Source organism: Falco punctatus, assembly GCF_963210335.1.
Source record: "Falco punctatus genome assembly, chromosome: Z".
NCBI classification, from domain to species: Eukaryota; Metazoa; Chordata; class Aves; order Falconiformes; family Falconidae; genus Falco; species Falco punctatus.
The window spans coordinates 63,448,318-63,473,171 of NC_137586.1; the positions used below are offsets into that span (position 1 = coordinate 63,448,318).

General features: G+C 38.4%; 1 protein-coding gene across 4 annotated transcripts in view; it reads left to right on the forward strand.

Annotated features, from left to right (window-relative positions):
- The window catches only part of LOC308056817 (uncharacterized protein), a gene marked incomplete at its 5' end in the record, with an annotated part of 365,182 nt that overhangs the window by 100,092 nt on the left and 240,236 nt on the right, over positions 1-24,854 (forward strand). For 3 of the 4 annotated variants that reach the window (XR_013924973.1, XR_013924974.1, XR_013924975.1), the window contains one exon: positions 1-14,092. This exon is cut by the window's left edge. The exons of the other annotated variant lie outside the window; for it this stretch is intronic. Of the gene's footprint in view, positions 14,093-24,854 lie in introns of those variants that run through there. 4 annotated transcript variants of the gene reach the window in all.

Genomic DNA, 24,854 nt, shown 5'->3' on the forward strand with positions numbered 1-24,854 from the left:
AAGCTGAATATCAGTTACAGCCATTTATTGCACATTGAGGAACAAATTGAAGAGAAAGGCAGGAAATTAGGAGACATCTGAGTACCCATGAGTATTATATGTATGATTACATACATACATTTTAAATTGCTGTATGATATGTTCTAATAATAAGTCATCTTAGGAAGATCTTAGAAGAAATATAGGCAGAAAGATAATCTCTGTGTGCTGATGAAGCGATGCTGATTTAGCATGGATACTTGAGCAGGTACTAAATATAATCAAGTTTTATGCAAATCAAAGCCCCAGTCAGCACTTCAGTGAGAACTGAGAAGAACTTATTTTCCGAATAACACTCACTTCCAAGTCCAGCATGCTGTTATCAAACTAACTAAGGTTTACTTTGTGCAAAAAAGAAGCTATCAATAGGAGCACCGTATCACACTACCAGCTATCATCTGACTTCTGTTTACTATTACCTTCAGTTAAAAGGAAGTCACTGCGATTTATGTAATTTTATTTGAATGGATAAAACATTTCTGTTGGGAAGAAATACATGTGAAAAGACAAATGCAGGTCACTTGTGAGTATATTGAGCACAGTATGCTACCGGGTATCTTAAAACTGACAGGTATTAATTGTAAGTATTAATTATAACTTACTACTGAGAAGCTTTAAATAACATTTTCTTAAGCCAATTCTTTTCTATGACATTGCAGTCAATGAGCTGTACAGCTGATGTTAAATGAAAGTCAGAGTGTGTCGTGTGGGATGTTTTGGGGAGTGCATCAGGTTGGTTTGAAATTTTTTGGTGATTGTAAATGGGAACTTTCCTTGAATGACAGAATGAAAAATGGTCAGCATCGTTTTGTCAAAGAGTAAGCTATTTTCCTAATGTTATTTAAACATATTCTTTGACCAGAAGAGGTTATTTTGGCAGCAAAATCCATTAATTGAGGAAATAAAAGGGAAGTAAAGACTTTGTTTCCAAAATTCAATTAAGAGAAGAGAAGTAACATCTGAACAAATTCACCCTAGTAATAAATACACTAAGTCTAAATCTCCTAGGTGTTTTATGGTAAATAATAACTTAAGGTAGTCACTAGGGATATCCCTGTATTACTCCAGCTTTAGTAACGGCGAAATGTCATCTGTTTTTAACAGAAAGGTGCATTAAAGGAAAATAAAGCTGTTAGAAAATATATCCTGGATGACATTCATGGCCCCAGTGAACTGTGTTAAGGCACTGCAGTAATTAAAAATTCACTTCAGAGGAGCTTATTATTCCTTGATTCATAGTTACCCTGTCTATCAAGAGCCTCCTGGACCCAGGCCTTATGAAAACATGATGCCTCCATTAGTTACTAGATTTCTGACTTAAATCTTCAAAAAAGATGTAAAACTTTTCCAAACCATGCAGATAAAAAACATGAATAAAAAAGACTTAGGGAGCATTTAGAAATAAAATAATTAATCCACAGTGGCTGCTTTCAAAAATTTAGCAGCTATGCCAATATAAAAGAAAATTCCTCATTGACTTATGTGCCAGGTTTTTAATATCTAATATTTAGTTAACCAGAAATCGTTACAATTTTACCATTTCTAATATCCTATTAGTAATACTGAGGAGAGAAGTTAATTGTGTTAAGAAAATACACTTTCCTGTTAGAAGGGCTTGAGAAACTGGCAATGAAATAAACATAGTTGGATAACGTTTTACTCTGTTCCATCGTAGCTGCTACTACTCAAGTTAATGGAAATGGTATCAGAAAAATGGTGAAGTTCTCATATTAATATGCAGTTAATATTCTTAAGGACTACATTGTGGATCACAGCAGTATAACTCTGTTGTACTCCCGGCAGTGATTCCTGTTTGTTTTGGGTTGGGTTTATTTTTGCATTTGAGAGGGTATTAATAACAGCAAATTTGATTCAGTTAATGCTAACTTTTCCTGCAGTTGAGGACTTGTGGCTCTGGTTGTTAAAAAACAGCTGAAGTGTTGTCCCACTGTAAACTGGAAGGATCTCATGCCTCATAAAATGGACCATTTTCAACTGCCCCAGGAAGTGTTGGAAGATACTATTCTTGTTTTACAATAGCTAAATATGACTTTGGTCAGTTTTGCCCAGTGTTTTTCTGATTACACCAGCTGGACAATACTTCCTTGACATGCAAATGGTAAACTGAAGACCAACTGGTGGTTTTTAATGTCAGCAGACTTACTCTGTTACTTCAGTTGATCACCATTAAAAAAAAAAAAAAAAATTACTTTCTTGCTTAAAACTGTCAATCTCAGAAACACTGCAGTGTTCTGTAGAGGTAAAAGGGTATTTTAAGTGTGAATAGTTAAACAATTTATTGCAATACAGAAAACTGCTAGAAAGTTGGTGGTAGAGGGCCTAGGTTTTTGTCAAGGGATTAGAGAATGAGATGCCAATTGAAGGAGATTTCTGGAGGGCTAAGTTTTATTTAAATGAGTTTATCTCACCAATCTAAGGAATTTCATTAGGGTTTGGTTAGGTATTTTATCACCTTCAGATACAGGGTGAAGGCAATGTTTATTTGGTCACTGGTACTGGACAGGGAATCAAAAATGCTATTCTTAGTGCTGTTACTACCTTGATATATGATGGGGAAATAACCTGTCATCTGTACTTCACACATAAAATTGGAAATAACATGCTTTCCTTACTTCAGAGAAAGGAGAAGTGAAGAATGGCCATGCTGGGTGAAATTTTTGGGCCCTAAGTCATATTTCTGTTAGTGGCCAGTAGTGAGCATTTATGTATGAGTTACAGGGCACACAATAACACTTGTAGTTCTGGAGTTACGTGAACTGGGAGAAATAGTCTTGTTTTAATACTTCCTGGTGGGTGAATACTATAGTGGGTTTTTTTCTTCATTTTTGTTTTTTCTTTTGAATTCTTGTAAACTTCCAGCACATAAAGCATCCTTTGTCAGGAAACTGGGTGTTGGACTGATATTTTCATAAAACCATCTAGTTTAATCACAAAATCTTTTGTGACTAGAAAAAGTCGGCTTAGGAACTGTCACTCTGTATGCTTAGTTGTATTATGTTTTGCTTGCATTGTATTGAAGATGTTCAGTCTGGTAAGGAGGAATGCTGCTTGTAAAACATTGCAGAAGGACCTCATGGAACTCTATCGCTAGGCAAGAAAATGGCAGATGATTTTGGCCTTTCACAGCTGATTCAAAAGGCCTGATCTCCTCCTTTTCCTGCTCAAAAAATGGAAATGGTAGAGATGATTGTCTTAAATAAGTGTAGTGGATAATATGACATGAAGTGTTTCATGATGTTTAGGCTTCAGCCTGTGGGAAGAAATGGTATCCTCAAAACTTTACCCGTTCAAAGACCTAGGATAATCAAAGTTCTTAAGCCTGTCAAGATAAAATTCCACAGTTTTTTAGTCTCCCTTTGATTAAGGGTAGTTAAAATCTGAACTGAATTTATGTCTATGAGATACCTGGTCTGAGGAAGAAACCTCATTCTCTCTGTGAGATATTAGGGCTTTTCTTTTCTTCCAATTTGATGTCAGTGGTAACCTAGGTGTCTATTTAGAACAAACTGCACAAGGTGAAGAGAAAATGCTTTATCCTTTCTTCATGTGTAATACGATGTGGTGGCAGGAAGCTTTATCTTTCTACAAGAAATGAAGTAGCTGCAAGGAATGTGAATATTTATATGGGAACATCTACACTTACAGGGGCCTTTAAAATACATCCTTCATGCTAATTCGCATTACTGGGTTGCTTATGACTCTGGCTGTTCTAGTTCACCTTTGTTTTATTAAAGGTGCACCCGAGGTCAACTGCCACTAACTATACTGTTAAATATTGATTTAACAATTTGAATTAATGTAATTTTCAGTTGTAAGTCCCTACTTAATGTACAGCAGCACTTCAGTGACCCAGTCAATAAGATCAATAGCACTCATGTGAAGTTCAGGCTATGGCTGTCACTGACTTGCTCTGCCCTTCTCCTTCGTGTCTTCACCCAGGGTCAGACAGGTTTCAGTAAATGCACAATCTACGTTCCTGCTAATGGGCTGTGGGACGTCTCTAGCTAGATGCATTTTGTGTGCACCGATGGCTTCTGAACAGATTGTTTGGTGCCTCGTACTGATTTTTGTAATCACGCTGCTCTTTCTCCTTTGACAAGGGAAAAGATTAAACAGTGAAGGTGTCTTTTGTGGTTTGTTTCAAGGTTTTCTGCGAGGCCTTGTGTAAAAGTTAAAGGCTCTTGATAAGTAAAAGTACCCAGTCATTTGTAAACAGCAAGTCTTTGCTTGATAACACTTGCTAATCAGTGTGTCAGAGCTAAAAGGCCAGTATTTAAAGATATAAATACTGCTAAGTTAAGCATGTATTTTAAACGTTTGGTTAAATGTCCAGGGTTGATTTACTGGCAATCTGGAGAATTATGCTGTAATGAGAGTGGAAGTATCTGAGCAGCCAAATTAAGTACTTTGTCAAAGTGTCACTTAAAATACTATGTGCGTGAGTATTGCATGGGAAAAGTATGCGTGGTTGCTCCTATTCCATGAATGTACCACTTCTGACAAAGGCAAGTCACAACTGGCCAGTATTCAGGTGGTAAACTGATGGTAAGTGTAGATTTGAGTGTCTACACCCTGAGTCAATTTCCCTCTGCACAGTTTTCGTTGAATGTAAGAGGTCTTATTTTCTTGACCTCTGTCTCTTTTAAGCCATAAGTATACGTGTGCGTTAGTAGATGGAAAGTCTGTGTGAGCAAGAAAGCATGACAACTAATGTCTTGTGACAGATTGTGAGAAGACATCATAATAATATGTTATAATAATAGATAATAGATAGTGGTACGTATTAAATATGAAACTGATGTTTGTGGTTTCATTTAACAAAAGAATGGCAGTAGCTCTTACAGCTTGGGAGAGGGCAGAAGAAAAATCTGCTTTCATATGTCTTGGCAAAAACCCCTCCATCTCTGCTTTCCCTCCGTAATTCATGGTGAGATCCACCTTATCATCTTGTCCTGCCACACACTCTCCTTGCATTTTCCCTTGTGCGGTGTTCTTGTCACACAAGTTTACTCACCTGTAAAGGAGGTGTTACAGGATGCCCTGCTTCTCCTTGAACCACCAGCACCCAGGTATTTCTAAAAGGTTACAGACAGCCTGCAGGAATGGTGCAGCTGCTGAAGCCATGTGCTTCACATGCACAACAGGGAAGTCAATACACGAGTGGCTCCGGCTAGGTAAAGCTTAGAGAATGTAATTAGAGAACACTGGTTTACCCTGGGAAGGTACTACATTAACTGCAAAAAGCATGATAAACTGTATCAAGTTTTTTTTGTTCTAGCTTCAGATAACAGAATGAAGTGTATGGATCAGTAGTGAAAGCTGCATGTCTTTCTGCACTGGCTGACCATCATCAAGGACACACTTGCAAATTCGGCTGTTCATGGCTTTCCTTATACGTTTCCATGTGGCACTGTTTTCTCAAAGCTGCATGTCACGCGTCTGTTTAGATGACATGAAATAGGATGTCTAAGAGGGAAAATAGATCAGTGCAGGTATATAGTTCAGGTATGTCTCTTAACTTGAGAAAGTTAAAGGATGATAACATTAGATAGTAATTTATGGTTTCAGCCATTTACAAGTGTCTTCTGTGAAGATCAAAATGTGAAGCTGCTTTTCTCTGAAAAGAAAGGCTTGTGTCTTTGTTAAAAAAGAAAGCTGCCTTTGTGCTTTCTGACCATTCTGTTTCATATTGTAACCTTTCAAAAAGCTCTCTCTTTTACCTGTATGGAATATAACAGATTAAAAAAGCCTCAGGGGATCTTTGTTCTGAATTGCTTCTTTCACTATTTGTTTTTCTGAGTTATTCTTAATGAAAATAGGAACCACCTTGCTCTTACAAAGAATTTTTCTTCTCTCCTGTGTTCCACTTCTGGGTTTGCATGTTCTGTAAGCTGAAAGACGTAAAGATTAAAAATTCTCATCATGCCCATCTGTCTATATGCCCTGTACTTTATCATTTGGAAGTTGAGTATCAAAGCAACATTATCAATGTTCTTTGAAAACTAAGCAGGTTGGATATGCAATTTAGAAGAAAAACAATTACACTGTGTTAGCTTGCTTTTGGCAAGAGTGTTAGGGCTCATCTTGGAGACAGGAAACAAAAGCAGCACTTCATCTTCATAAATTTTAAATGAGGAAAAGTGTGTGTGTGTGAGAAAGAGAGTTGTCTGGCAGGAGCTTTTCCCTACGTTCTTTCTTCAGCTAGTTTTCTTCACTCTAGAATATGTACTAGTCTGTGCTGCTAGTACTGGATGGAATAATATGTATTTCCCTGTAACAAAAGTATTACTAATGATTGTCTTACTAGATTTTCTTTCAGACTAACTTTCTGATATTCATTTAAAAAAAAGGGCTGTGCTTTGGTGACAAGCTTCACAACCAAAAAAGAAAGAGGATTAGAAGAGTTAATAGATGTTGTATAGACTCCTTTTCATTCAGACAGGGTTTTTTTGTGTTACTTTTTTTTGTTTGTTATTTTTTATTTTATCTGTGCAGAGCCTACCATGGTATGTTTTTAAGCATATCATCATGATCATGAGTGATCATTCTTAGATCTTTATAAGAAACATTCATGACATTCTGTCTGCTAAGAGTACTAAACTGAATGTTATCCTTTTTTTTTTCAAACATCTATGCAAAAGCCATCATATATTACTGTTTTTGAGAGTCCTCCAGGCTAAGAACAAGCGTGTGACGGAATGTACTGACTCTGGAGAAATTGCCTTTTAGGGAGTATATAAAGCAAGTTTAGTGGTGAGCATGCATTTTAGTGGTTTTTTTTTGGTTTTTTTTTCCCCCTGAATGAGAGCCATAACTCGTCCTGCAGCACTTGTAATGAAGTTCTGAACAAAGTCAAGAAAACCTAACAATGTAAGTGTCTGTCCTCCGCAAGAAAGGTCTTTGCTCTGAACTTTAAAGCAAACCATAAACATCAAAAAATTCTCAGTGCATGATACTAACCATGTGACTGAGGCATACCCTGGATTACAGCTTGCCAGTATTGTGTTGCTTGCACTTGAAGTCTGTCAGATGTTTAATAAGGACAATATGTTTGCCTTAAAACTAAACATAAAACATTCTTCTACTTCCTTAATTTTTTTTTAATAAATAAAATCCTTAATTTGATGTCAGAGTTATAAGCATTTTTGTTGTTGCTGCTTAGTGGTTTTAGGGGAATCTGAGTGTAGAAAATTATTTAAAATACTGTTTTTCTGAATTCTAGCCGTAGAGTGTGAGAGTGTGAGATATAACCTAGCCAGTTTTTATTCTGGGCTCCATCAGAGGTTAAAAAAAAATTGCAGGTTTGGTGTGGATATCTTGTCCATACTAAACTTTACAACTTGATCAAGACATTCCTGGAAATAGGTTATATTTTAATGTGTAAACCAGATTCGCAGCTCTTGAGGAAGCTCTGGGTTCTTACTCCTAGAGTTTTATACTGGTTTGTTTGGTTTTGTTTGTTTTTTTTTTTTTTTTTTTTTTTTTTTTTTTTTTTTTTCCAGGTCTGCCTATTTGAAAGAACATTGCATTATCAGTTTGGGAAAGGAGTGTGATGATTATATTTCTAGGTTGGGGTCTGAGTTCTGTCACTAAGCTTTTAGGGGCCAGTGTAGATGAGCAGTAAAGCTGCACTGTATTTTTAATGTAAGGGTTTACATTAGTTCCACAATGAGCTACCCCTTGACGAGGGCAGGAACCTTGAGCCCGAGATGCAGTTTCATGGTGTTCAGATTCATTGAGTAATTGTGACTGGAGATAAATTTGTTATGATGATTTTCTCTCTGCTATGTTCTTAGCAGGAGACAGTCTTCAACATCAGCAGCATGCTGGCAAGGATGCGAAATTCGGTCCCCTATGCCTTGAAGAAGGACATGGGTCACCTAACTCGCCACCTATAGCAGGCTGTTGATGTTGTCTGGGATGAGTTCTCACTGCAGCCTGTTGATCCTGTCCTGGTTTGCTTAACAGTATCAAGACAGCTCCAGTATATCTTAAACATATTTCATCTGCCAGAAAATTGGCTATGGTTTATTCCGAAGAAAAGGTACACTGAAGCTTTTCTGTTTTGTATAGAGTTCTTAAACAGTCATTGAAAAGCTTATGATGCTTTGTTGGGTGGTAAGGACTATCAAGATGATCAGGATTTTGCTTTCTCTTTAGTGGGTAACTACATGATTAATGTGAAGTAAACAAGAATGAGCTAGAGTCGTTTACAGAGTGCCAGGTAGAGTGCTCTGGGACATAATGGTGTCCTTAGGGAAGATCCGGTTTTTCTTCTGCTGCAGAAGAATTAGTCACTGTGTTATTTGTTTCAGTAACTTGGGAACCAAGGCTTTTCTCTTTTTTCCCTTTGTTACAGCTGCCCACAGGAGAACAATATGCAATTCAAGTGAAAAATGTCATTCCTATGAAAAAAAAATAAAATCATTTGTGTTGCAGTTTGAAAAAATTCCAGACTACCATGAAAATGGGCTAGAAGTAGGAAAAGCAATTCTTCGTTGGCCCATTCACGGTCACCAAAAGAGAAACCGCATGTTCTGAAGAAAGGCACATGAGGAATTCAGAGGAGCCAGCACCCGAGGGCAGATGGAGGAGCGTGCTCAGACCCACTTCCACTGTAGTCCGCATGAATCCTGCACCTGAAATTTGTTGCCATGCTGAGTACCGTGACTATGACAGCATGGTCCAGACTGGGTACTACTGTGCGTTGACCGCCATGTGAGGACTTAGTTGATGTGTTTGGAGATGGGATTCACTGAGCAATGGCAGCGGTATGGTTTTGCATGGGCTTGGAGGGTCTGTTAAGCATCAGGTATTTTTCAGTGCACTTTTACAGGTTAACAGCAAATGCACCTGACTGAAAACGGAGAGAGGAGGAGCAGACCTGAGCTGATGTTGTAGCATGACCTCAGCGAGCAGGAGCAGTCCTGGCCCTGGCCTGGCAGAGGGCTGTGCAGGTGTTGTACTGTGGCTGTGTCAGCCTGCCAGGGACATATGCATTGTATCACTTGGTACTGAAGTGAGGACTGCTGCCTGGCAAACCTACACCTGTCTGTTTCCAAAGCTATGCTATAAGATATTTGGCTCTTTAGCTGTCTAAATACTGCTACCAGCAAGCTTCAGTCCTTGCTATTGGTGGCCACGTGTGCTTGGCAAGGTCTGGGGGACCTGTGCAATCCAACCCTGGTTTGCCTCAGAAATCCCTGTATGGGGAGGGATGCAGATGACCTGGCTCTTGTCTCTTTCCAACAAACTGCCTGGTATTCCTCTGGCAGCAGACTCCTCTATTAGACAACACAGAGATGACAAAAACAGTGTAAATGCAGGTCAAGTGAAATGGTTAAATAAATCAAAGAAGTCCCTGCTGAGCTACATGCAGCCACTGTTGTCCACCTTTCTGTTTTGATGAAGATGTGGGGAGCATGTTCAGAGCTCTGCTGCAAATGTTTGCATTCTGTGATTCTGAAAGGGAGTATTTTAAAAACTGTTTTAATATGCGCCTGGGCATTTAATTAAGCTGAAAAATAAAAATACAGGAGGAAAACAATAAAATTACATAAAGCAGATAATTAGTAGAGATGTAGAGCTTTCAAATGGTGTTGAATGTTTTAACCTAAAGGGCAGTGGTCTAATAGCTGAAGTGGATTATTTTAGGCTCATATGAACAGCTCAGCTCACTTTTAGGTATCAAGTTGCTGATCTTAAAATTGTCAGCAGGGCCTAGCTGTCACAGAGGTGTTGAAAGAGAGCTAGCTCTTCTTTGCTTTGAAATGATCTAAAATACAGTCCTAGTATTACAGCATATGTTGTTTTAACTTATCCTGAATTTTGAAGTAGGAACGAGGGAATGTTAATAAGCAGATGAAGCAAATTATCTGTGTTGTGCCCTAGGTTTTAATTTTACACAATTTCATAAGCCATTCAAAAGAACAGGTACCGAGAAGTGTTTATGGGGGTGGGGGGGTGGGGGGAAGGGAGTGCGAGAAGGGTTCACACTAGGTAGTAGAGACCAAAAAATAAAGACTGAAGTCACTCACCGACATGTGCACGAGCAAAGTATATTCCTCCATGTCTCCTTGAGTATTTCTGAAGAAAATATACTGATGCTTTTAATGAATGTTTTGGGGAGTGTAAAGCTGACCTACATTAGATTCAAGTATGTCGAGGAAATTCTTATATTTAGAATCACATACTTGTAAGGGTGTTTTGTTTGCATTAGACTTGGGATTATTGAAGTTTTAAGTGAAGCTGCAAAAAAGAAAAGGAGGATGATATTTCAATTAGGTTCTCCAGTAGCTATGCCCTGAGGAAAACAAATCAATTATAGGCAGCTTTTTTTCTTCATAGTCCAAAGAAAACATTTATTATGGCATTTTAATAGCTCAGGAAAGTCTTTATATAACTAGACAGGTAACTCAGCTGGTTTTGGTCTGATGTAGGATTGATTAAAGAGTTTGTGGATTGGAAAAGAGAATGAAATGAGCCCTTCACAAAGCAGCACCTCGTATCTCAACTTCATTGAACTTTCTGTTGCTTTGAACACTTTTATGCTTAAAGAATGTGACTAAGCTGTCTAATATGCTAGCACTCCAGTTTCTTTTCTCCCATTCCTGGCAACATCCCAGAGCAAGCTGCTCCTAAATGTTCTTCTGCCATTCAGCTCTATTCATGTTTCTTCTTTTCCTTCTGGTTTAGCCTAGCACAGGGTAGGTATATAGATATTGCTAAGGAAAAGCTATGAAAATAGGCTACAAGGAAATGCAGGCAGCTGACTTTAGAAAAAGGTTTCAAGATTTTAAGAATGAGCTCTCTGGCTGCAATATGCTTTTTTTAACTGATGTTTCTCTGAAGGGTTTGAAGAAAACTCAAATGGGAACTGTCAAAATTGCCCCAGAAAACTGTCTCTTAGGAAACTCATTTTGTCAAGCTTTGCTCATGACAAGTAGAGAGAGTAAACTTCATGAATAAACAAATATAGTGTATCCCATGCAGCTATCAGTGTATATATTTCTATTCCAAATGTATTCTGCAGCTTTATGTAGCCTTATCATAACTAAGTGTTGAAATAACTAGACAGCACTTCATATTTCATAGTTACGAATTTTGTTTCCTTCTCAAATTCTAGATAATCATAATTTCACTGCTTACCCCCAGTTTTTATGACTCAGAAGTTGGAATGACATTTACAAGAAAAAATTAATGGGTCTTTCTCTGTTGCCTTTTCCCTTCATCTCACAACTTTACCTGTCCCAAGCTGTACTCCAGGGCTGTCCATACTCTGAAGACAAGAGCCACCTGGTCTCCCACCTTACACTTGGTCTCAAAAGACCCTTCCAAGGCAAAAAAACCCCACAACATTTGAAGTATATGGCATTATATAGTTTATATATCAAACAGATATGTTTATACAATAATTTCAAAAACTATTATTTAGTTTTTCTAACTTGGGAGTCATTATGTCAATTTGAAGCTCTTAAAACTGCACTCCCAGTTACTTAATCTTAAATTCTTAAATGGCTTTAATGATCATCTGCTGTTCTTTTTTGATATGTGAGCCTTCTGGAGTCATGACTTTTTTTTCTCCCCCCCTCCCTTCAATTTTCACATATATTTTTTTCACCCCACCATGAGGGCTGGATATGTATTCTTCATAAATTTAAAAATAAAATGAAAAGTTGAGGTTCTTGACTAATACATTAATTCAGTGGTTAGGGCTGTAATATAAGGGTTCATTAACAATTGACTTGCAGAATTACTATACTGTGTTTCTGGGGCAAAATATGTACAAGCATCTGAATACAGGGCCAGAGTCAAACCCTCATGTGCTAAGAATTACTAAGTGGCCTGAAAACTTCCCTAAAGTGGAATCTGAGTTAGTCCTGATGGAGGAGAAGCAAAGCCTCTGAAGAAAGCATTATTAAGCAGATGAATGAGGAAAATAGAATAATCCAATGGTAGTGCTGCTTCTGCTGCCACACAGCTGTACCGGAGACCAGTGACTTGCTTGCTGGTTGGGGCATGGGCTGACACATGCCTGAGGAACTGCAGCCTAGTACTCCGTACAGCATCTGCCTGAACGTGGGTGCCCACCCTCAGAGCTTGGGCAGCAATACACTGTTTTTGTGTCACCACATCGTTCCTAGCAAGTGCACTGTGAAAGCTGGTTCTAGTGATAGTTTGAAACCGGTGGAGGCCTCCTGAATGATCAGGATTTGGTGAGCAGGATAGTAGCACAGAGCTGTTCTCTTCCTTGCCCTCCTTTGCCTCTTCTGGATCTCTCACAGTCTCAGCTTGGTCAGACCTAAATATGTAGCCTATGGTTGTGAGCACCCCAGAACATGACATGCAAGACTACTGTCGCGACGGAGGGAAGACACAGTCACTCAATATGAGTGATCAGCAGACTTCGTTTATTGTACCTTACAGTCACCTTTTATGCCTTGTTATAATTAGCTCATACATATTACAAAAGTTAAGCTCATTATTGGTTAGTTGCCTAAATACCAAGCCCGCCCCTAGTTTCTCTTCTGTAGTTATCTGTTCCTACCTGTAACATTCTTTTCCCACCGCGATCTTCCTGTTATTGCGTAACAAGAACAGCCAAGGACAGTGTATTTTTGCTTTACTTCAGATAAGCTGAGAGCGATGTGCATTTTTGTCCAGCCAGCTGGACTATGTCTATGTGACCCTTTTCAGCTAGCCAGTTATCCACAGACTACTTTTTTAATTTTGCAGATGAGCTCTTACCATCTTGATGGGTGGAACCAAGCTCTCAAATTTATATGCCTCTGTTCTCCAGGCTATCTAAATTTAAATTTAATACATTGAGTTAATTTCTATAAAAGCTGTAGGGGATGTGATCAAAAGTCTTTTAAACTTCAACTTCTGTCCACTGTCATTGATCTGCAAATTTTTCTTTCAGAACGTATTTAAAAACCTTTTCACACTGTCTGTTCCCTGCCTGCCCATTGTGAAAATGTATTTGATTAGAAAGCATTGAAAAATTGATCAAGGCTTCTGATCTTTTGGAACAGGTGCTGGTTAACATTTCAGCAAGACATCCCTAAATGGGAGAATGGATGGTAAGAACTGTGTTTGCAGGGGGAACTTGTCCATTTGACAGAGGTCACTTTTACTGTAACTGGTAACAAAGCAGTGCTGTGCTTGGGATTTCAAGGGAATAAAAAGGCTTCTAAACAGCTCTTCCTCCACCCGCTATGGAAAGAGAACCTAAACTAGATCCTGTGCTACAGAATTAAACATGCGCAGTTGGCTCTGCTTGATGTTTGTATGTGGGTGTGTTCTGAAATCAAAATGAAGTCATAGTGAATTAAATTTTTTGGACCAAAGATTTGGGTTGTTTAGCAGTTTGATGAACAGCTCTTGTCACCTAGTTAAAGGCAGGGAGCTTCTTAAATGGTATGTCTGTCTCAGTGTAAAGTAGCACAGATCCCCTTTCCACATGTATGCCTCTGCTGAAGCTGGTAGTGTTTGGGCCATCACCAAAACGGGAATTACTGTTGATATACCTCTATGATCAGTTTAACATAGTGCATAGCTATAGGTGTATTGCTTTTGCACCTGAGCTAACATATACTTGCTAGTCATACTGTGCCATTGACCAGGGCAAGTGCTGCTACCTGGGATTTGCCTGTCTTATAGGACACTGTGTAGGATAGGCTTTATACTACTAGAGGACTTGGACTGGCAACCTGGTCATTGAGAGGTAAAATCAGCACCATTTGGACAAAGAAGACAAAAGCAGAATGTGAAAAACTGACTGGCAATAAAGTTGTATCTAGAAATAAAAGAGCACACGTTTAAATGCATTGGAACTAAGCACTGAAATTATTTCCTTAAGACTGTTAAGTTCTTCGTCATACAACTCAAAGACAGAATGTCATCTTTTAACAAAGGTGACCCAGAAAGCTTGAGGATGGTAATACAGGATGAAATTCAATGGCTTGGGTTTTTTTGAGGTCACAATAGCTAATAAATTAAATTAATGACTATAAAGACTTGTATTTTTTTCCTTATTTTCTGTTAATTGCTGATTGAAATTGGATTTACATCAATTCCATAAAATAATAATAATAATAAAAAATCCAGTTAGGAAAGTCCCCATGTGTTGCATTTTTACAGTGCTGGTACAACAGAGATGTCTCTGGGATTGTTGGGTGTTATGCACATACATATTTGAGAGTGTGAGTTAAATTATTTTTTTTAAATGTTACTGTTCTTTAGGAATGAGTTTGGTAGGGACGTGGGCTGTAGTTAAAGCTTCAGACACAGTGTTCTGTCACTGTTTTCATGTCTGGCTTCTTTACCGCAGAGGACTAGCAACTGCAGCTTTAGTCTGTAGGACAACAATAGTTGCCGACTTCTCAACAGTGCTTTGCAGCATCTGCTTCTAGCAATGAAAAGACACATGATCATGGAATTTAATGTCTTTCAGAGAAAAAAATCTTCAATGAAATAGTGCTGAGCTTTTTCCCCTAGTTTTAAACTGACTTGCTGCACGAGCTTTTGTTCTGTATCTCTGATGAAACTCATCACGTGTGCTTTGACTGCAAACATTTTTGTCGACACCCTACCTTTTGTTGTAGTGGTTTGGTACAGATATAATGTTAGGTTAAAATAATAAATTTCTATGCATGTTGGGTGGCAATTATTCAAGGTTTTTAAAAAGTTGTGGTATTCTGTACTGATGTGCCTTCCTTACAGCCATGGGAAGATGATATTCGTGTCCAGAGATTGCAAAACTTTTTAAAGCTGTATTCTAAATAGATGGTATATAAAGACTGTATAAAGACCATATGGTACATGTCTTTCTCAGATTTTTCTTTGAGATAAGTTACAATTTTCAAGTAATTTAAAATACACCCTGACAGAAAGCTGCTTTTGTATCTCCCTGTGTTTTTGTCTCTTCTGGGTGTCTGGCTTACCACACCATTTCCTTGTGATGTGACTGTCTTGCAGGTTATTTGACTTGAATCCAAGTCATCTTTATTTTTACGTTGCTTTTGCTTTTATTCTATATGCACATATGCAAGTATGCCTTTTCACTTCCTTTTCTTTAATTAATGTCAGATAAATATGGAAAGGAATTAAAATATCCCCATTGTACTGTACATGTGAACGTCTCTGCTGGTTGGAGATGAATCTTGGAGAAATAATATTCACTGTTGACTCATATGTCGACCATGTATAATCCTGCACATAGGATAAGGATGTATTTAACTCACCCTCAAAGCAACAGCTCCCTTTTAATGTGGGTAAAACACAGGTTAAATTGTGCTATGCAGGGTCTGCAAAAGTCAACTAGTCTGTGGGCTCAAAGGCTTCCCATATTTGACTGTTTCTCTGATTTAATGCTGGCAGAGCCCTCTATGAATGCGTAATGCAGAATTTAGTCTGCACCTAGTGACCAGTTTGCAGAGTGCCCTTTACGTTATACAGCTTCCAAGTCTTCTGTGCTAGATTAATTTCTCCCTGCACCAAAAGACCAACGACTCCTAGTGCCAGTCAGTTTTCGTAATTAGGTTCCCCTTTAAATGCTTGCTTGCATTCCTGGCAGTGTGAGTTGAAGGTGGCTCTTGCACTCAGTGAGGTGGATCTGCCATTTTTAAAAGGCTCATTTTTGCATTATTGTGTATTTGAGCATTTGTTCCTTAATGGTCATCTCTTTTTTTAAAGCCATGTCAAAATGCTTGAACTGAGTTAGCAGCAGCTTGTAAAATCATGAGAGGAATTAAGAAACTGAGGTGTTACAGAATCATTCAAATGGCTGCCTTGCTGCTTTTCCATTCTTCTGTCTGACAGTGGCAGGAGAGTGTGTAGCATCTTCTACTATGTTTCATAGATCTGTGACTTGTGGAAAGTAAATCTGTGGTTAAGAATTAAAGGGCAACATTGACATAATAGATGTGTCTTCATCCCTTTGGGAAGGGCCTCTGCTAGCACAAGGAACATTGGCAGGTACAGAGACCTGCTTGTTCTCCTCTATAACACATTTATATTACATCAACCCCACCCCCACCCCCAACTATACATGATCAGGCAATTAAGACTTTTGTTTATTGTTGCTCTACACTTTGCTATTTGACGTCATCAGTCTCTCTCCCATTCAAAATTTATTTTCAGAGGATTTTAGTGACCTTGAGCATGACTTCCCCTGGGATCTGTACAAGAGATTTGTTGGCTCTTAAAGGGACTTTTTGATCAGAGAATTTCTTGAGAGCCTTACTTTCACTATTTTTCAAAAAAATAAAAGCTTCCTTCTTTTTGTTTTCCATACAGCACACCGTTTTGGATTTTTTTCCATTGTCAACAGCCTTCCCTTCTTGGTTTTAAGCTGAGAAGGCAAAGATGAGAAGGCAAAGGTAGAAGTGCTGTGCCTGGCATGTGCCCGTGTCAGTCCGAGTGTAACACTGCTTCCGAACATCAGAAACAAAAAAGTTTACTCTTCCCCAAATGAGCTTTTTGATTAAGTCTGCAAATTGTTCAGAACACATACCTGCCTAAACAAACTGAATAATTATATGTACAAATGAATCGAAAATTATACCCCTGGTGACTTGTTTTCCTATTCAGCTTCTGCTCAAAGAGCAGAAATGTCTCCGTCTGAGGTTAATTTACTACCATTAGTGACCGTAAGCTTCTGGTATTGACTGAGCTTCCAGCAGAAATAGCAGTGGCAGGGCATACACAAAAGCTACTGTAGATAGAGGATCAAAATGTGGCTGGATCAACAAAGATCTTCCTCTGCAGTAAAAAGAGCAAACCTGAATATTCTCACTTTTTCCTGGGCCTGGAGATGAGGGGGAAAGCATCCTAATATTGCTGTAGTTGTCAAAGGTAAAGCAGCAGCAGAAAGACTTCCCTCCAGGTTTGGCAATATCCAAAATCACTCTAGAGCTCACAGGCAAGCTGCTGTTGTACCTTTATGTGGCCCATATTTCATCCCACAGACTGGAGACAAAGCTTTTGAGGAACTTCCCTTTCTAAATATTTTTTTTCAAGTTTTGCTGCCTAGGCTGCCTGTAGTACTCTGTGATCCAGGTAAATTTGGCCCGCTGCAACATGTGCTCATTCTCAGCATTAGCTTTGGGCTGCCTATCTCTAATTTATTCATTTGAGTTACTGTTGCGATGTGCTGTTATAATTCTAAAAGCAGTAAGATGCTGATGCAACAAGAGCATCTCATGTTCTTACGATGTTATTACCCATGGCTTGACTTAAATTCCCCATGGTTTTTACTTAAGAGATCAAGCTTCTAAGAACTGCTTGTGATATCCTTACATCACAAGGGCACATGGCAGGCTCTACACTTGCTTTTAAGTGTATACATTTTCATGTGCTTTGAAGTATATAAAATGAATAAAGATACCCTTTGTAAGTACACAAGTACCTTTTTTTTTTTTTTTTTTTAATTGCTTTGACATTTGAGGAGTTAAAAGGTACATCTTAAGCACCAAGTTTTGAGAATTGGTTTTGACTTCTTGACAAAGAAGTTGACAAAGTTTTTTCTCTTGACAGAGAATAGACTGTAACTTTGTTCAGTGAGAAGCTGAAGCAGCGAGGTTTGCAGACACAGCCAGGGAACATTAAGAACTTCTGGTGTATATAGTGTCTTTGCACCAGAGCATAAAAGAAGCTCTCCATTTCAACAATTAGAAGGTTCCGTGACTTCAACTGATCCATTTCTCTAGGCCTGACTCTTGCTGCTTATCTAGGATTTAATAAAATGTTGTTCTTTCTTAACATCTGTGACCAGCTGATCTGAGGCTGGAAGTAGCGCCAGGATTTATCTCCTAAGCTTACTCTTCTGACTGCAACTCTTCTCTCTCTGCACTGCATTCACACCTGCCCTTTTCAGTGTGTAGGGTGATGCTTACAGCTGGTCCCTGTTGGTACCCCAGCTGGTTGTTTGTCCAGAAATAAAACTTATAATGATAGGAAAGGCATATCTTTCCTTCAGAACATTTTCACTCACAGGAACTTGATTATTCCTGAACTCTGGCTTTCCAACAGAATTGGCCAAAACTGGTCCACCATTACTGAGACACTGTCAGACATGAGCCTTATCTCCTTAACAGACTGAAGAAAAACTCCAGTGCTTTGGGTTTGTTTTGCTTTTTTGTTTTGTTTTGTTTTGTTTGTGTGTGTTTTTTTAACAATGTAGCACTGCTCACATTTTTCTAATTTTTAAAATGAGCTTTGTACTGTATGTGTATACTCTGTATATTTGTTATCACTTTTTTGTACTTTGTTTCATGTATGTAACGAGTAGTTGCAGACTTGACAAGTTATTCCTGTGGATCATTGGCACTCAATTATAGTTACTTATCATTGGGGGGGGGAAATTAATGTCACCTTCTTATTTTTCTGTACAGCGGCCTAATAATGTCAGGTTATGAAGTTTACCAACACAGATTATTTTTGGGTAAAAAAAAAAGCAAGTGATTACTTGCTCCTCTGGTGTCTAGCAATTTATCTAGTGCAATAGCAACAGTTATTTCTTTTTAAATTGCATCTCTAGTTCTTTTGATCATGCTTTCCTCTTTTCTTCTCCATTGCTAAAACACCAGTGCAAGTTATGGTTGTTTGCTTTAAACCTGTGCAATTTATTCCACTGCTCTGATTACATCTGCTTGTACATATAATGTATGAGGTGCAGCCAGAGCCTCTGACAGTGTGAACACATTTTTGGTCACAGAACACAGTTTTGGATGATACAAACTAGATCTGCAAGAATATATTACTTTTTAAGGGGACACTGCCTGTTTTCCTGTAATCCCATATCTTGCCTGCTGAGTACTCAAAGGTGGTCGGTCATGGGTGAGTAAAGCAGCCAACTTCACTAGTTTTGTTTTTGTAAAGCATTGTCTGGTATGCTCATAGTGTAATGAAAGCGCTTCTTCACCAGATGGCAATGTTGCATGAGACTAACCACTGTGCTTCCTCTAACGGGCGTAGCAAGACCTGTGTAAGGAAGTGGTACGGTTTGGTCGGGAGAGTGAGTAGCCATGTTGGCAAAAATCTTTTATCTCCTTTTTAAGTACCTACAGTGGAGGTCAGAAAGGATAATTTTCTTCTTTGTCAAGTGCAAAGAAAATGTGGAAGGAAGTTCATATGAAATTCAGCTCAAGTAAAAAGATTAAGGGCACCCTTCTTAAAGAAATACGTGTTCACACGTCTTTGTCGTTTTTGCAGTTGCTCTTTATAATAATTAACACCCAGAGACATTTCCAAGGTTACACTAACTGTATGCAAGAATTCTGCTGATCACAGTTCCCAGAAAGCAACTAGTTATAGAAAATGATTTCTACATGAATGATTACCAAGGCTCTGAAATTAGGGGCTTTCCTAATTTTAAGGTGTCAGCTGACTATCTCTTGTGGCTTTTCATAGTTTTAAAAGGTTTTGTTTCTTTCACTTGAAATAGCTTTCTAATGTAATTCTGTTTACACAGAATTTTCCCCCAAAGATTTATCTGAATAGAAATAATAGTGTCAGGACACATTCTGCACTGAATGCTGCTTTGAGTTCAGTGCTATTCTAATCTACTTGTTTTGTGTATTATGTGTGACAAACACACATGACTCCAAAGGAGTACTCATGTATTCCACTTAATGTATACCTAATATGGAACCTTCTGTTAAAATTATGGTCAAATACCTTACTTTTAAATTTTTAATAATTGAAGTGTAATTTAAAAGCTCTGAGTGGAAATTTATTTTATTGAAACAGGAGAGGACATATTATAGCCAAACCAAAGGCAGTCTCATCAGAGAAGCAAATGTAAAATTCAAGGTTTTCATAGTGTGAAACACAATATAATAGCGGCACACTTAGCTGAACAGTGCCTGCAAATGCACAAAATGTTCCTTTGTCCTTCGAGTAACCTTAGTCCATGTCCATCCCATAGATTTAGCTGAAATAGTTGTAATATCAGTAAATTGTTTCATGCCTTTTTAGCTATTTCCAGTAACAGTTGAAGAAAGTCTTTAAGAAAATGCTTAAATTCATCATTGTGTAGATCACAAGTTAATAAGCTGAATAGAGTGTGTTACTTTCTTGAAGTAAGTAAGTGGTTTTGGCCCAGTCAGTTCCTTCGTTCCTGAGGTGCTGACGGCAGGTGACTTGTTGCCTTTGGGTACCTCGTTAATCTAGCAGCTAATCGTGCCCACTGTTTTCCTATATTGACTCCAGAGGAAGGCTGGGATGATTTAGTGACTTCGTTAAGCACTTAGTTGGAAAGGAAGAATTTGGGCCTAAAGCCACACTTAGAAATTACTTTCTTTTTAAGTATCATTGCTTTTTACTGCCTTTCTCCTTCTCCTTCTGTTGGAAGTCAGGAAGACAGCAAAGGCTGATTACCAGATACATTTCCAGTGGTCCCTCACTGAGAGCTTGGGGTGCCACCAGCGATGGATTTGTCTGTACCTTTGGACATAATCTTTATAATTCAGGTGAAACCATAAGACATGGTTAAGAAGCAGAATGTCCAGAGTCACTGCAGTAGCAGTACAGTCGATTCTCAGTGGTTTTCCTGCTTTGTGCTTCTCAAGTATGGCTTTTGAGATGGATGCTGATGGGACTGTCTGTCCTCTGCCAGGTGCTAGTCAGCTTAGCCATGCCATTGCTGGTTTCTGCTTGCCTGGAAGCAACAGCATCCTTTCCACTGTATCCTTCTGTCACAGAGGGAACCTGTTCTCTGCCACGTCTGGCTATACATCTTAAGGGTTAATAAATTGATTGACAGCACCTGCCATCATTCAGCTTAAAGAAGCAGGACTAAGATACTAGGAAGACTGATGCAGCTTACAACTGTGCCCAGAATGAGGGCTTGAGCATATATATACTGCTGCAATTACAAATCTCCAGAACTGTGACTTGGATTGTTACACTCTTTGTGATGAGGTTCTTTAGAAAGCAAAATGTCACTATAACAGTAATTTACCATCTTCTTGTAAAATGGTTTGTTTTTATATTGGAGCCTGATAGGCAATATATGTGTGCAAACTGTATGGCAAGATATTTCATTACGATCATGTTGCTCATTCAGGCTGAGTCACTTATCCAGACCACTGTACAATAAGATGTCAAACTATTGTTGCAGTGATATCAGTTTCCCTTCTAATTTCACACTGGTAATTTTGACAGAACAAGAAGGGCAATGTGTGAAGACTGCATCTAGTAAAGCAGATTTGGGCTGACAAGGTAAATTATAGCATTATTGTCTAATGGGTGAAAATAAAACTGCACTTTCAGACTCCCACAAGATTGCTTCCTTTTAAAGATATGGATATCAGACTTCAAGTGGATTTTACAAAATCTCCTGTAGATATTTCAATTAATATTTATGTAAAAGAAAAATCTTAACTGGCAATCCGCAGTAGGATGACTATCACAAAGCACCCTGCCCCCCCCACCCCTCCCCCCCCGGCCCTGGCCCCCTTCTTTTTAAAGGAAGTTGCAACCCTTGGTTTATTTAATTTTTTTATTTTTTCCTGGAAGAAAAATACAAAGTGAGAGAGTAAAAACAAAGAGAAATATTTTTGCCTTCCTGAAAGACTCCATGATACAGATTTGAAACCTGAAGTGGTGGAAAAATTCCACTCCCTAATCCCCTAGGCTATGTCATAGCATGTACTTTTTTCTACTGATAAAGTACTACCTACTGACAATTTTCTTATCAAGATCTACTTTGCTCAGTTTGAACTAAATGGAGGTCAATCATACCATGTTTTTTTTTTTTTTAAAAAGGTAAGCATGTTTTGAAGTATCTTTGGCTATAATTAATAAAAGACTTCTCATAAAAATAGATCTCACAAAATGATTTCTCTTGGAAAGCAAACACCTTGGTCATAAACTGATTTTTAAATGCCATGAAATTTTTAATAAAAAGAATTAATAATTTCACCAGGAATCATTTTAAGCTCTGAACAGTTACTTGAGCTAATTTATTTTACTTGCACAAAGATGATGGAAAAGCTATGATTAACATTCATTGTATAATGTTAGTGAAATCCATTCTCAATCAGGAAGCCCCCTGTAATGCAACAACAACAAAAAAAGAGCTGATGCAGTGATCTGTAATATATGGGGAATTTACTTTTCCTTTTCAGAGCAAATTGCTCTGTACTAACAGTCCAGCTGGAACTGGGGAAACTCCCGCATGGTACTCTTGTGTTATGGTTATGAACTGGTTATGAACTGATGGGGTCTGCAGTCATTCTCAGCCTGGGTGTCCAGAGCAGGTCCGCCTGGCTAAGTTTATTTACTTCTCACCTGCCTTTTAGGGTACATGCCACTGCCCATTACATCTGTTAATTAATCTGATAATTACTGCATGTGAAGTTCAAGACCAATGCAGTCAGCTTATGTTGTGAAGCCTGATGTTCTGTATGTGTTGAAAATAGGTAAGATCAATTTTGTTCCATATGTTGATTGTGTGAGATCTAGGCGAACCTCACATGTCAGCACAGGGAGTTGAACCTGATATTAATTGCCACCAAGTTCATTACAGGAGATGCTTCCTGTTTATACTTTGTGTGCTTCACCATGGATTTTTTTCATGCAGACTGGCCATTGCTACTCCTGTAAGTTGAACATGATCCTGATTCTTTTAATAAAGAAACCACTTAGCAATGCAATTAATAAGACATAGGAATGGAACAAGATAGTCAGTGTCTTTAAAAAGCAAAAGAGATTTTTTCTTTCTTTTCTTTCACAGGCCTTCTAGGAGTAATATCTTGGGCTGGGGAGAAGGAATAAAGCACAAAGAGAAATACATAAAACAGCCCATCAGACTTCTGAAAACACTCTCTTAAAACTCAATCGTCTATTTTTGATGGTACACATATGAACTGGATTTTGTCACAGAGCTATTCCTGTGCTTTCTCGGACAAAGGCCTCTTTTCCTATCATCTGTAACATCTGTTACTGCTTGCTCTTGAGAATGAAATGGCTTTAAAACTTTTATGAGAAAAAGCAAACCTGTTGGTTTTAGAACTTGTCAGCTACTGACCCCCTATTGTCCAGGTGCTTTTTGGCCTAGCACAATGTGTGAATCAGGTTAAAAGAGGAATTCAGAAAAACAGGCGGCATTCAAGAGTCTACTTGTATTGTACTAGTCTACAAGTTTAGTTTTCTTTAGACTAGGTAAGCTAGAAAGGGACACACTAAAGGATGACTTATGTTCAGTTGTTACAGAAAGCATTGATATGTTTGGGTTTTAGTTAAATGTGTAGATATGGTGATGTTAATAGTAAACAGTTCTTGTGTACTTCCCTAGAACTGTCAGAGGAGTTGAGATTTAATAATTTGAATTAGTGCATGGAAACTTCACGGTACCCAGTGTTCTCTGAAGCAGTTTGCTTCTTGTTATTCTTCATTGTCATCCTTGTCATCTTCATCAAATACTTTGATCACCCCAGTAATGCAGACATTGACACCTCTCCTGTGCTTTAAAGACTCTGCAACACCTTGAGATACTGTATGTGCCTTTTTAAACATATGCAGTACTTGATGTTTTCTTCTGTGTTTGCTGCAGTCTCAACTGCTTTTCATGTGAGTATCCTGGTTTCTTCATCTGCTACGGTTTAATGGTGAACCTATCATCTCCCCCTCCTGTCTCCTGCCACTGGGATCTGCGTAGCCGTCAGGTGTGAGGAGTGCTGTCTGCTGTGCTGCTGCGTGGTTGCCAGTCTGATGCAGTGGGGTTTCCTTGTTGGCTGCATATCAAAAGAATGGTAGTCTTCTGCTCCCTGTTTGACTTCTTCATCCTGTCTAAAAAATGATGAAGGTATCATAAGCAATTTGCCTGGGATCCAGTGTTAGGAGCAGCAGCTGGGGCCCTAGTGAAAAACGGATGAAAAAGGCTGAAGAGGATCACTTGGGAAAGAATCATGTAAATTGCTATGTCAGGGTCCTAGCTAGTCTAGTACTCTGTATCCAACAAACTCAGTAACCAGCTGCTTCAAAGAAGGGTTAAGAAGTCTTGACATAGGCAACTATGGAATAATGCAATCAAAGAGAAAGATTAGTGTCAGATTTTACTGATTTTAGCAGAACAGAAATAAGCTTCTGGAGCACCTTCTTATAACTGAATAAAGAAATAAGGTTCAATGTTCACTTATGTTCACTTGAAAGGTAAGTACAGGTATTCCTCTCAGTTCTGCCTTGTTTAAAAAATGAAACAAACAAAAATCCACCCCACAAACCCCACATAATTTGAACTCAGATGTTTGAGTAGTGTTTACTACACTGGCATTTTTCAAAGGTAAGTATAAAATGTCTTGCAATGATGTTTCATGGGCTACTGGGCAAGAATGAATTTATTCAAAAAGTGGGAGGAAGCACCGCTGCACTTATCACCTCAGTGAAGATCAAGAAGCAGGATATGAGAAGAAACCATGGACGATCATAAACAGTCTTCTACACAAGACAACAAAACTGAGTTAGTTCACTCATAAAAGCTAATAAAAATAACATCTTGCATGTTCAGCACATAAGTGAAACAATGTGGAATATAAACAGGAGAAGTTGTAAATCTCAATACACAATCAGGAGCATCATTCAACTAGTATAACAGGTTTTGTGGAATTACTCATTACTGGAATGCTAATATACAAGTGTATAGCTTGTTCAGGGGGGAAAAAAAAAAGAAAAGTGTGATCTTGAACACGAAAAACACAATATGCCTGCCCTGAGGTTTTCAGTACATATGCAGTTAGACTTGTTCAAAGTCTATAATAAAACATGCAGGCTTACATGTTAGAAATATA